Source organism: Vanessa tameamea, chromosome 25 (genome assembly GCF_037043105.1).
Source record: "Vanessa tameamea isolate UH-Manoa-2023 chromosome 25, ilVanTame1 primary haplotype, whole genome shotgun sequence".
NCBI classification, from domain to species: domain Eukaryota; kingdom Metazoa; phylum Arthropoda; class Insecta; order Lepidoptera; family Nymphalidae; genus Vanessa; species Vanessa tameamea.
The window spans coordinates 5,920,572-5,933,959 of NC_087333.1; positions in this window are offsets into that span (position 1 = coordinate 5,920,572).

The following is a 13,388-nucleotide window of genomic DNA, read 5'->3' on the forward strand; positions in this document are numbered from 1 at the left end:
GTTAAGATTTTTGAAAAGGAATAACGATTGTTTAAAATAGAAATTGAAGCAATAGCTTTTAATGTTGTTTCTCTTTACAGGTTAGTAAATAATATAATGTTAATTTGTACTAGGTATATAAGTAGTCGTAAATTGAATTTGCAAATATAATATTCATTGTATCAAACTTTCAAAAATAAATTTCTCTTTACAGAGCAACAACTACAGTTTTTGTTTCAATAAACAACATATTACATATGTAATAGGAAAATAGTAAGCATGGCCTTAGAATGGTGTAAGTCTATGAAAACCACGACAATAGAAGCACACGAAGGGAAAACTATTAAACAAGTAGGACGTTGTGGATTATATGTCATACCACATTTCATCAAAGTCGTTTTAGTAGTTTGGCCGTGAGACACAAACAGAGTTACTGTCTCATTTATAATTCCCTCTGAAAAATATTTTTCTTCATGGCCCGAAAAATGTTCGTTTATTGCTCCCTTCAACTTTTCATCGTCCGAAAAATGCTTTCCACGAAGGTCTTTTTTAAGATTAGGGAATATATAGGAATATATATAGTAATATATATATATATATATATAGGAACATAGTGATGAACCCACGTTTCATCACCAGTAACAATCCGATCGAAAATACCTTGCAGATTTTCACCACAGAGGTCCAACAACTCCTTACAACAGTCAACTCGCACTTGTTTCTGTAGCGCGGTGAGCATTCGCGGCACCCATCTTGCACTGATCTTTGACAAATTCAGGCGCTCATGAAGGATTGTGTGAATGGTACCCACGGATAGCTTAGTCATTTCTGCTAATGTTTTCACTCTTACACGGGCAACTTCAAGTACAAGTTTTTCGACTAAATTGACGTTTTCTTCAGTAGCGGTACAAATTGGCCCACCAGCGCGGGGGTCGTCTTCAATGCTCTCTCTACCCCGTTTGAATTCACTTGACCACTTCTGAATTGTAGATAATGAAGGCGCAGAATCTTGGTAAACAGCCACCATTTCTTCATGGATAATTTTTTGAGTTTTTTCTTGTTTTGTGAGGAATTTTATCACTGCGCGATGCTCGATTTTTTTCATCATTGTCGAATCAGTCATCATAGTTGTCTTTTCGCAATGATATCTTGAATACTAATGGTGGCAATTAAATGAAATTTTGTATTTATACCCTCAAAGAGTGTCATTAACTAATGAGATAATTAAATTACCCTTATCATTAGTATATCACCTCGATACCGAGAATACATTGAACGCCCCTCGTACAAGTAGGGTAACACACCTAACAGTCAGCCGTGCACCAGTACTCAGCCTTTGTAGACATTATTTCCCTATAAATAATATTGAAGTTTGTGTACACCATTGTAATAACGTTTGATCGAATCCTTGTCTTGTTATTGGCTAATACGCACACGTACGAACCAATATCATGTCAATTAGACGCAGTTATGCCAATGTGTGGGGAATTCCCCGAATTGCGGGGAATCGGAAAGTCGATCGGGGATTGGTGAGGGGATCGTCACTATGCGGGGAAAACGAGGGGAATTTTATACTTATATTATACCAAAACGACCGGTAATTGATTCTTTAGCCGTTCTTTTGTTAGAACGAAAATTGAAATTTTAGTCGATTATTAGTTAGCATGCTACACAATGATGTTCTAGTAAACGGATATGTAATGAACGCGCAAAAGGTGAAAAAAACGTCCTAATTGTATTGTATTGCCTTTAGTCTGTGTCGCACACGACGAGTGCTACGTTTCACGCTCCTACGTAATAACTCTCCGAAATGCCATCGTATGTATTTAGAAAGTGTACCAATTACGATACCAAAGTTAATAAAACACAAGGGACCTCATACCACATGTAAGTAAGCAATATACTTTGATTTATTAATATATTTCATTTATTTTTCTAATTTTCTGATATTTGGAGGTTAGAAAAAGAAACAGGTGGAAATACATTTTTTGTCGTAAAAACGACAAGGATGCGTGCATTCCGGACATAGAATAAAAGTACAGATGCGAATATTAGGCAGTAAAGTCATCTTTACACCAGAGTTCTCTTTTTCTTTTAATAATATTTCTTTATAATTTTTTTTGATAAATAAATAAATTACTATAAAATAATTTTTTCTGACAATTAGGACATACAAATGCATCTAGATCACTTTTTGTCAAGCCGACGCAATCCTCGTGGTACCACTGACGACACCCTACGCACTGTCTCATATCAGCAATTCTCTCTTCTCTACATGCAAGACAATACTTTTTGTTATTCGAATTATTCTTTTTTGGTTCTTTATGTGTATTAAATAAGTCGTTGGTAACTTTTTTACGTGGACGGATCTTAACAATACTGTAGTCAGGTGTAGGCATACATTTTTGGAAATCAGTCTTCTTAAGTCTAGCAATTTTAGCCAAAGGTTCGTCATCTTCAGTGTCTTCGCCGTCGGACTTAGGTAAAGTAACGTTATTGGGATTAATATTTTCGATGTCGCTCTTCTCTGTGTCTGAAGAAGTGCTAATTCTTAAGCGTCTCGGTGGAATAAACCTGTTTATTAATGCGTAGATATTATCTTCAGACGCTATACTGTCCTGCTCATTTTCTGTACTATCGCTATATTCTACTAGTCGGTGGTTAATCTGTAAGCCGCTGGGCCCGGGAAGATTTTCGAGACAATTTTGGTCATCATTATTAATTCGAGGTGGTGTACTGTGACCTATTGGGGAAGCAGATTAAAATACTCGAAGATCAGGAGTGGTGGGAGACAATGGTAAGACGTTTTCGGCATCGATCAGATTTTGCAAATGCTGAATATTCCCGATGGGTGAGGATTGACGTGAGTCAGTATCTGTTTCAAAATTTGTATTGGATCCTGTAAAATTTTCTTGAGGTCGTGTTACATTTGTATTAATTAGTGGTGAAGATTCAGCAGAGTTGTTTGAATTACTTTTACTAATAGGACGCTCTGTCAATATAGAAGGTGCGAAAGCAGAGTCAGGTATTGCTTGAGCGTTTAATGGATAAAGCCCAGTAGCTTTGAATCCACTCGTAATATTTTCATAGGTCATGCTCTTTGACCAGACCTTAGATAAAATTACGTTAAATCGAGAATTAGTGATATGTTTGGCACGTGTTTTGTACATATATTGCAGAACTTCTTGATCTCAGTACGATTCAAATGGTTTGTAGCATGCTTTGTCAAGAGGCTGTAATTCGTGTGTCGTATTGGATGGTAGACAATATAGTACAATTTCATATTTTTCAGCGACTTCGCCAATGCGAAAATCCAAATGACATTTGGCACCGTCAAAGATAAGGAGGCATTTTCCAGGTGCTTTATATGTAGCTAAATGTTCAATAAAAATAATAAAAAGTTCCGTTGTCATACTTCCTTTTGGTGCCATGTGGACAATTGACCCCGCAGGCAAATTATCGTCATATTCCGACTTCTTTCGTTTACCCTTGAAAAGAATCATGGGTGGTATCGGATTCCCTATGGCATTGACACATCCAACGACAGTGACGTTCTCACCATGCTCAGACCCTATCATGTGCACTCTTTTAACTCCTTTCTGTTCACGGTTCACGGTTTGTTGGTGATGAAGTGTAAGCCGACAGCCCTTTTCGTCCATGTTATAAATCTTTTCAGGACGGTAATGAAGATTCAATTCGTCATAAAGCTTACGAACTTCATTGAAATGATGAGTGACGATGGTTTTGTTTAATTTCTGGGCTCGAGCTGGGTTTAAGAATTGCACTTTTCGTTTTGCTAAGTTTGGATTTCTTTGTAAAAATAATCTAAACCAGCCTTTTCCTGCAAGTCCTGTTTCTTTGTTGAAATTGTTGTCAATATTATATTTGTCACAAAAAGCAAATGCTTGAATCCGAATCATTTTTGACGTCAGAGGTATTCCCATTTCAGAAAATTTTATTATACGGCTGACGAAATCTTTTTCTTGCTCTTTCGTAAATATAGCATTTCTCCCTAATTTCTTATGTAAAATACCACTTAAAATGATTTCTAAAGGTTCTTCTCGGAACGCCATATTGTGCCGAAGCTTTATAAGTCGACAATCGCCCAAAACGCACATCATTAACTGCCGCTCTTAAGTTTTCTTCGGACCACGTAGCCCGTTTTGTTCTTGAAGAAGACATACTAAGATAATCAATCTGTAAAAAAACATTAAAGTTAAAATTCAACAGAACTCCTATTAAGGCCTAGGGTCAAAAATAAGGCCTATTATAAAAGTAGGCTTTATTTAGTATATCATATTTCATAAATGTTATAAGCAGTATTTAATTCGCATATTCTACAAATTAAAATTTAAAGTCATAGTTACCTTATTGAAGAGTTATATTGTAATCCATATAAATTACATGAAACAAAATTTTAAAGAATAACGTAAAAAAATCAAGAAAATAATGACAATTTAATTACGCGCTATGAAAATGCCCGTCATTCGCAAACGACCGGCCACTACTGTCGATGTGAGCGCGAGCGGGCCTCTTGCGACCTCTGTGCCGAGGCGTGGAGCTGTCATCTATGTCTTTGTCAAGTATTTTTGATGTAAGTATATTTTAAACGACCTTTTCGCACTATAGGCCTTATTTGTGCATAGGCTTTATTTGTATCAAGTACCTCATTTAATTATAAATTAACCTTGTAGAATATAAGAAAATAAAATTTAAATAGTTTATCATTACCATAATATCTTAAAATAAAGGTCGGACCGCATTTGAGCGGCGCTGCGCATCATTGCACTGCGCGGCACAAAGCGTCAAAATATTCTTTTAGTCATTTTGTATGGTGTATGTCGCATTAGAGCGGCGCTGTAGTGAGCGGCGCTACGCGTCGCGGCATAGATGCTTTCGAGAGAATATTATATTATAATATTTTGACGCGCAGAGCCCTGCCGCGCTGTGCAGCGACGCTCAGTGCGATATAGCAATCGGCTCGTCACTTCAGTCCCCGCATTGCGCTCGATGAGGAAGCATGTCATATTTTTAAAATGGAGTTCGATGAAGAAAAAATAATCAATGTAGTTAGTGCTTACCGAGAGCTGTACGATCTCCAACATGAGCACTACATGAATCAGACAAGGAAAGAAAATGTATGGGCAGAAATAGCTATAGAAATGGGTACATCCGGTAAGTAAAATCAATCAAAGTCAAAGTCAAAAATCTTTATTAAACATAGAAGTGTTTACACTTGCTTATTGATAGTCAAAAATCTACCACCGGTTCGGAATTAAATCGGTCGAAAGAAACTCAGCGGGATATTTTTTTTTTTTCCATTTTATATTTTAGTTATTTAGTCAACTGAAAAGTCATTAGTGTTGTAATATCCTTTAGCACACAAACGATTCTTTTGAATTTTATAATTGTATAATTTTGTACGTTTTCTGGGATCCTGTTGTAAAAACGTATACATTGCCCGAAAAAAGAGTTACTAACCCTGTGTAATCGGGTACTTGGAAAAATATTTAGTGAGCAGAAGACATCAGAATGCAAGGGCACAAACCAATAGTCCCATTCATTCGTTTTTTACAGCGATGGCTGATACCGTCGTAACTTTCCCGCCTGATGTGCAATTAAAAGTGAAAAACCAAATATATTTGGCCTTTTCGCAGGCGGAATTCGAATTACAACGCCAGCAGCCCCTCCAAAATCTTCATCAAAATGTTTCAGGGCCAGAAAACTAATGCTTTGCTACCGATACTCAGTCACCTCCTGTATCTAGAACTATATATTTGAGTTCCGAGTCCAAGGTGGGTTACCAGTTAAGTCCACTTCTTCCCCAAATACCAGATGATTACACAACCCAAGGCACTGAGATAGAAACACCTACCACTTCATCGAGAGCTCAAAAATGTGACATTGAAAAATCGCAAAGTATTCTTAATACTCTTAAACGTCAATACTATATTACTCCAGATGGTTTGGTGGTACAAGATTTGTAATTCGGTAAAAATATGATTCCCTGTTTCAATTCCAATAAAAATAAATACTTACTTTTAACCTAATTGTAACCATGAGTCTTTCTTCAGCACCAATTGACTTTCTAAAACGAGTATCTTGATGTGTTATATGTGGTTCCAGCCAATGCAATAGTTCATAAAATTTCGTCTTCGACATTCTGAAGTAAGTATGAAATCGTGCTGAATCATTAAGTAGGCGAGGAAATAGTGGTATTCTCCTTCTTTATAGCGTGACCTTGGTATGTCAGCAATCCATTTCTTTCTCTTCCGTACGTTCTTCTTCTGCACATAACAAAGAAATAACTACCAAATCCTCATCACTGTCGTAGTTAGCCATCTTTTCACGTTGCTCTCACGCGAATAGGCAAAGAAATGACGCGAGCTGCCGCTTTTTGCAGTTATAGTGCGATACGTGCTATGAAGTGACGTGCAGCGAAGTGCCGCGCAGCGCCGCTCAAATGCGGCCCGACCTTTAAGCTACCACTGAAATCAGGCTTCAAGAGTGGATCGCTATTGTTCGTAAACAAAGAAATAAATCGTTTATATTACCTTACTGTGTGAAAACTGCGAGTTTGACTATTTACCCTCTTTTCTTCGTCGGTTTCCAACTTCTGAGATTCGGCTTCAAGAGTGGATCGCAATTGTTCGTAAACAAAGAAGTGAATGCAGTTAGACGCCTTCAAAAAGTAGTAGAATTTGTAGCAATAATTTCAAAGCTATCGATAAATATTCTTCAAACAAAGGTCGTACATTTCTTAAAAAGAAAGCTGTTCCCGTTGTAGAGGTAATAAAAAGAGTAAAAACTAAATGAAATATATATATATATATTTCTAGCCTACCTCAATAGAGACGAGATATATTTAACTTATATTGTTTTATTTCCAAGGAACACATCAATATAAATATTCAAAACTCCCCGACAAGTCTCGACAATGTCAGCAATATCCAAAAAAAAAAAAATATATACATAAGTGTAATTTTTCCATGGTAAATAAATAATGGTCTATACCGAACAATTTTTGTACTATTGTGCAATCGATAGATTGAATGTGTTTTTCCGAATATTCTTGAAAATTATATAGATCATGATTGGTTGAGAGAACGCGCCATTTTAGCTCCAAAGAACATTCACATCAATGCTATTAATTTTCAAATTCAAGAGAAACTGCCAGGTGTAGGCACGACATATAAATCAATTGACAGTGCTATGAATTAATATGAGGCATTGAACTTTCCAGTTGAATTTTTAAATTCATTGGAACCGGCTGGTATGCCACCGCACTGCTTAAATCTGAAAGTTGGTTCTTTAATTATATTATTGCGATATATTAATCCACCAAAACTGTGTAATGGCACCAGATGGACAGTGAAAAAGTTATTGCCAAATTTGATCGAAACTACGATCTTAACTGGTAAATCTAAAGGTGAAGTTTGTTTTATACCGCGTATCCCTATGATTCAAACTGATATAGCAATTCGAGTTCAAACGATTACAATATCCTGTTCGTTTATCATTTGCGATGTCCATCAACAAGGCCCAAGGGCAAACACTTCACGTTTGTGGTGTGAATTTGGAAGAATCATGTTTTTCACACGGCCAACTTTATGTTGCCTGTTCCAGAGTCGGTACCCCCAGCCGTTTGTTTATTCACACTCAAAATTGAAATATTGTTTATCCAAATGTTTTGAATTATTTTTATAAATAGCTAGCAATTAAGTAAATATATTTTTTTAAGAAATGAATCGATGTTCTAACTCATTTTTGTATTATATCAATTTATACATAGCGAAGCACGTACCGGGCCGCTAGTATTGGTATAATCAGTGTGAAGAATAATATAAATGTATATAAACGTATTTTTACAGGTTCAAGAATTGGTCGCCAGAGATGTCGGAAACACGGAATCTGGAGTCATATCAAGAAGAAAGTATTCTCCAGCACTGCGCAGTTTGTCCTGACATTACATTATTACTCGCCTAAGGCTTACGTGCGCAAGACTTTCCATACAAGCCTACCACAGGACATCTACATTGGAACAAAAGCCTCACAAAGCATGGCAGAATTAAAAGATGACGAGAATGTACCCCGTTTAGCTATCACAGATTTATATAAAACATGTCAAGACTTTTACATGGAGTTAACATCGGACATTGCTAAGAGGTTCAATTTCAGAAACTCCCTGTTCAGAATAATATCGATTGTAGAACCATCAGAAGGGGGGGTAAGGGGGGAACGGAACTACCATCTCATCCGACCCAATTGCCAACCTCACCTGCACGTGGTGCTCCCTGCTAGATAACAGACGAGGCCCTGACGACCGATCAATGGCGGTATAACCATACGCATCCAACATAGTAATTGGAAAAGGGAAGCAGCGACCTTGAGTTACAAGTAACCTCTAAAATGTCTGGTGCAGAAGGCAAGGCGAAACCACTGCACTATTATTCCCTAGTTATCGTCAGCTTTATTTTCAAAGCTGACTGCCAACCTTCGCTAGTCGGAGTGGCACTCGAAGAAGAAGAAGAACCATCGGAAGCCCGAAAATTTACTATTAAATCTTTGACACCTGTATTTCAGCGATTTCCTTTATTGGAAACATTCGTAGCAGTCCAGAATTTAAATATTATTAATTGCTATACTGGATTTCACTGAGCACGGCCTTGATGTGGACAATGATGCTGAATGCTACTGGAGAAAAGTATTCTCTTTTAAAAACACCGCAGGACAAGATTCGTTTCCAAATTTGAAGAAAGTGATCCCAGTTTTTACTCGTGCTTCCATCCGCTAATGCACAAGTCGAGAGGAAGTTCAGTGATTTAAAATTTTTTAAAAAATATTAAAACATTAAACAGAAACAGACTACACACAGACGCGATAGTTTCCTTAATGATTAGCAGAGACGCAATGAAAAACAGGATGGTATTGTCAAATTTATAGCTTCGAAAAAGATGTTAAATTGTAAGGTATGGCAAAAGCCTTAATAAAAACAAATAAAACATAAAACTGCATGATTTTTTTCATTTATTTCTGTGTGGGGGAAATTAGGGTTTTTTTTCCCCGAATTTGGGGAATATCGCTTTGATTTTTGGGAAATTAGGTGAATAGGTGGATTGATGAGATGGCTCTGTGTATTTTGTGGATTTAAAATAAAAGTAGTGCTTAAAAACCAGTACAATATAATTTAACAGACATATAAACAACTGATTCATAACATATAATGTGGATACAGTGAAATAATAATTGGACTGCCTATAAATAGTGAATAACTTTAACGGTGAAGCTATCAACGTTTGAGACAAACGGTTAAACTTTACGAAAATTTACTACCAAAACTAATCAAATCCCGCTAGGAAGTACAAAGTGTGAATATCCGTGAACTTTTTGTGGTACATTAACAATTATCAGAAGAAATAACCTAAATCTGTCCTATATGATTCGGCAAATATCAATAAATTAATTGAAATTATCGCCATCTGTTGATACTTGACTATACCACGTTCTACTTTCTACAGGCAGCACACGAAACACCGTCGATAGATCATCACAGCAAATCGTTCAAAAGTATATCAACAGAGGACACCACTTCGATAAAAATAAATCAATAGTTCTGATAAAAGCCACTTGGTAATATATATAATAATAAGGTAACAGAACAAGTAACACAAAATATAAATAACATCATGGAAGAAAAATTTAGAACATTAGAAGAAAATATGACAACCTCCAAATTACTTCGATTTAAACATTGAACGAAGAGACATACAAGAAATAAAGAGAATAGGAAAAAAAGGAGAAAGACCTAGATCAATTGTTGCCACTTTTTCTAATCTAGGATTGAAAATTGATATATTTAAACAAAAAAAATCATTGAAAGACACAACATACTACATAAAAGAAGACTGTCCGCGTTACATTTTAAATAAAAGAAAATAATTACAAAAGCAAATCAAGATTGAGAGAAAAAAGGAAACACTGCCATCATAAAATACGATAAACTTATAATACTAGACAATAACAAGAATACAGGAAATAAGAGAAATCTCTCAATATCTCCTGAAAATATCCATATTCAAGAAAATAAAATAAAAAAGAATAAATAACAACACTCTGGCTCAAAAATCAAGGTAACAAGGTCAAATAGCGTCATAGAAGAAGTTATAAAACCAAACATGCTGAGCTTCTTGATAAATAAAATACAACGAATAAAAATGAATAGCAGCTAACCCCCTCTCGTCACACCGATACTAAAAACAAACAAGCATCAATAAAAAACACAAACAATCTTCCAACCCGGCTGGTCACCGTGGAAGATTACGACCAAAACCCTCCAAAGATACAAAACTCATAATCAACCTCAAAAACTGCGAAAAATCACACAATATTAAACCGTCAATTAAAAATTATAACATACAACGTCAGAACCCTTTCATCGTACGACCGACTATTAGAATTGGAAGAATGTCTAAGTAAAATATATCTTCCGCAAGAATTGAAGAGTGTTGTTGATCCTGTAATAAAGTGAAATGCTTTTTTTGCGCACCCAGAGAACTTGCTCTTGTCTATTTTATCTGACGAACAAAAACATATGAGAGAACTTGCCGCTAGACGCATTTTAAAGGCAAGGAAACCATCGAAATCCCTTCAGCTTCGAGTCTTTGAAGTGCCTAAGACAAATTTAAACGCTTCGTCTTACATCAATTTGATAGACTGGCAGCAATCTTACTCGCAACCACCTATATTGACCAATGTTCCGGATGAGGCTCTTCATTCCCTAGTTAAGTCAGGTGGTGATGATGAAGTCCTTTTTCTGTGGCTACTATTGCATACCGCAATTCTACAGCTTCTTCTCCAGACCCTGCATTTATAAAACGTCAAAAGCCAACAGTACCATCAGAAATTCGTCTTGAATCCATTCGCCATCAACCTGAAAGAAGCACATCAAGAAGATGCTGTCTATGTAGCACTAAAATATCTCCAGTGCGTACTGTATGGCAGTGTAGTACATGCAAAGTACCTCTTTGTCTTCGCAAGGGAAAAGCTCGTTTTTCAGATTTTCATAAAAAATATTTTTTACCTTAGTTTCGTTGTGAAAAATTTCAGTATAACATATAATATTAATAAACAATATAAGTAACTCATAATTGTTTTGTTTCTATCAATAGTCACGGTGATTAGTGTCACTAACTAGATTTGTTTTCATACTTTCAGTGATATTTTAGCTGTAGATAATGGCAAAAAAATAATTCAAACATTCAACATATTCTTAATCAAAAAGAGTGACTGAAAGAGTTAAATTATAAAGGTCAGAGAGTTACCAACGACTTATTTAATACAGATAAAGAAACAAAAAAGAGTAATTCGAATAACTAAAAGAAAGGAAAGAAAGCTATAAAGAAAACAGAAAACGAATGAATAAACCAAAATCAACTGATGATAGAGAACAGTGATACTGTCTTGCATGTAAAGAAGAGAAGATTGTTGATATGAGACAGTGCGTAGGGTGTCATCAGTGGTACCACGAGGATTGCGTCGGCTTGACAAAAAGTGATCTAGATGCATTTGTATGTCCTAATAGTCAGAAAAATAGATTTTGTAGTTATTTACTTATTATCAGTAAGACTGATTAAATGTTCTTAAGGAAATTGTACTTCTTATTATGTTCCAAGGCCTTATTTAGTTACCTTGTTTAATTAAAGCCTATCAAATTTTTTTTTTTTTAATATTTAATATAATTTTTAAGAAGATATGTTACTTTTCTAATTATCGTATATATGGATATGTTTTTTTTTATATTAATTTTTATTTCTTGTTAATAAGTGACTTCAAGTCTGACTAGCAAATTAAGCATAATATTTAGTAACATAACTTAGAAAGTTGTTCAAGGATCTCAAGGACAGACTTGATAAAGGCTCAGACATATGTATTTTTGTATAAGCACTTAATACTCTAATAACAATATTCCTATAGTTTAAGTACTAGTCTTTGTTAAGTCACTTTGTTTTAAAAAGGCCTGAGGCTAAGATTTTCGAATGACCTCTTTTTAAGTGTTTTGTTTTAAAAGATTATAATATGTTTTCATAATTACTTAAAATTTATAAACCAAAGAATAATGCCTTGCTTTTATTTATTACCCTTTCGATAAACTTATCAAGATAATAAGTGTTTCTAATTAGGTAGGCCTTATTTGTATCATTTACCTTACAAAAATTTAAAATGTTAATAGTAGACTAATTAAAAATAGTTCTCTAATATTTAATCAATTTGAGTTGATGAAAATATTAAACATTGATTTGGTTATGATTACTAACACAACACGAAAAATATGAATTAGTAACTAATGCATGTATATAGAGTAAGTAAATATACAATAAAAATCATAATAAATAATATATACAACAAAACTTATATGTAAAACTTGTATGCATGTTATATGTAAATAGAAATTAATTTAAACATTTTTTTGCTATTCCTGAAAAACGTGATATTTTGAGTTGTGCTACTCTTTATCTAGGTGTGCGATATCATAAAATAAATAAAACATTTACACTTTTCACGCAAAACTTCATTTCACAAGATATGTGTCATTTATTGCAAAATAAAAAGTAAGTCCTTATTGCAAATCGCTTTTTGCGATTTACCAAAAAAAAAACAATTTTTTGAATTCACTAAGGTCACTTTAATACTAAGCGTGCGACATTTATAATGGAGATATTTTTAAAATCTTATGACATTCCTATGCGATAATTGCGATATCGTGCAAAGGAACCACAAACAAGTTCAGTCAAAAAAAATTATTCTGTTGACAATATACAATCAATTATTTCTGTCTCCTGTAAAATTGATAAGATACTGAAACGAAGTATTGCAAATTGCTCTTACGCGCCTTTGCAGTCGCGTCCACGATATGTTTTGCGCAACTTAAACCTCAATATTAATTAGTAGTTATAATAATTATTACCTGGGATTTTAAAACTTGTCGAATCATGTTAAATGTACGTTAAATAGACACAAAAATTACTTTAGTCCAATGTTTTGAGTTTAGGTTTTCAGATATTATTGAATAGTTTTGTGACTCAATTTCAGAAATAACAAATTAAATTAATTTTATAAACCCAATTATAACACTTATTTAAAAAATAACGATTTATATGTTGTTAATTTATATCAAATGTAATATGTAAGAGCACAGATTAAAAAGAAAAACATACAACAACCAAAAATAATTACGGCCTCGATACACAGCCGAGCAATCTCTCGTTCTTAATTTGAATAAACCAAAAATTGAAAATATTTTTTAATTCTTAGAGTAAATCCTGTAACTAAATAAATATAATAGTTTAATTATGTTTTTTATTATTTCAAAATAAGTATTATCTGTACTTATAATATAAGGAGATGAATGT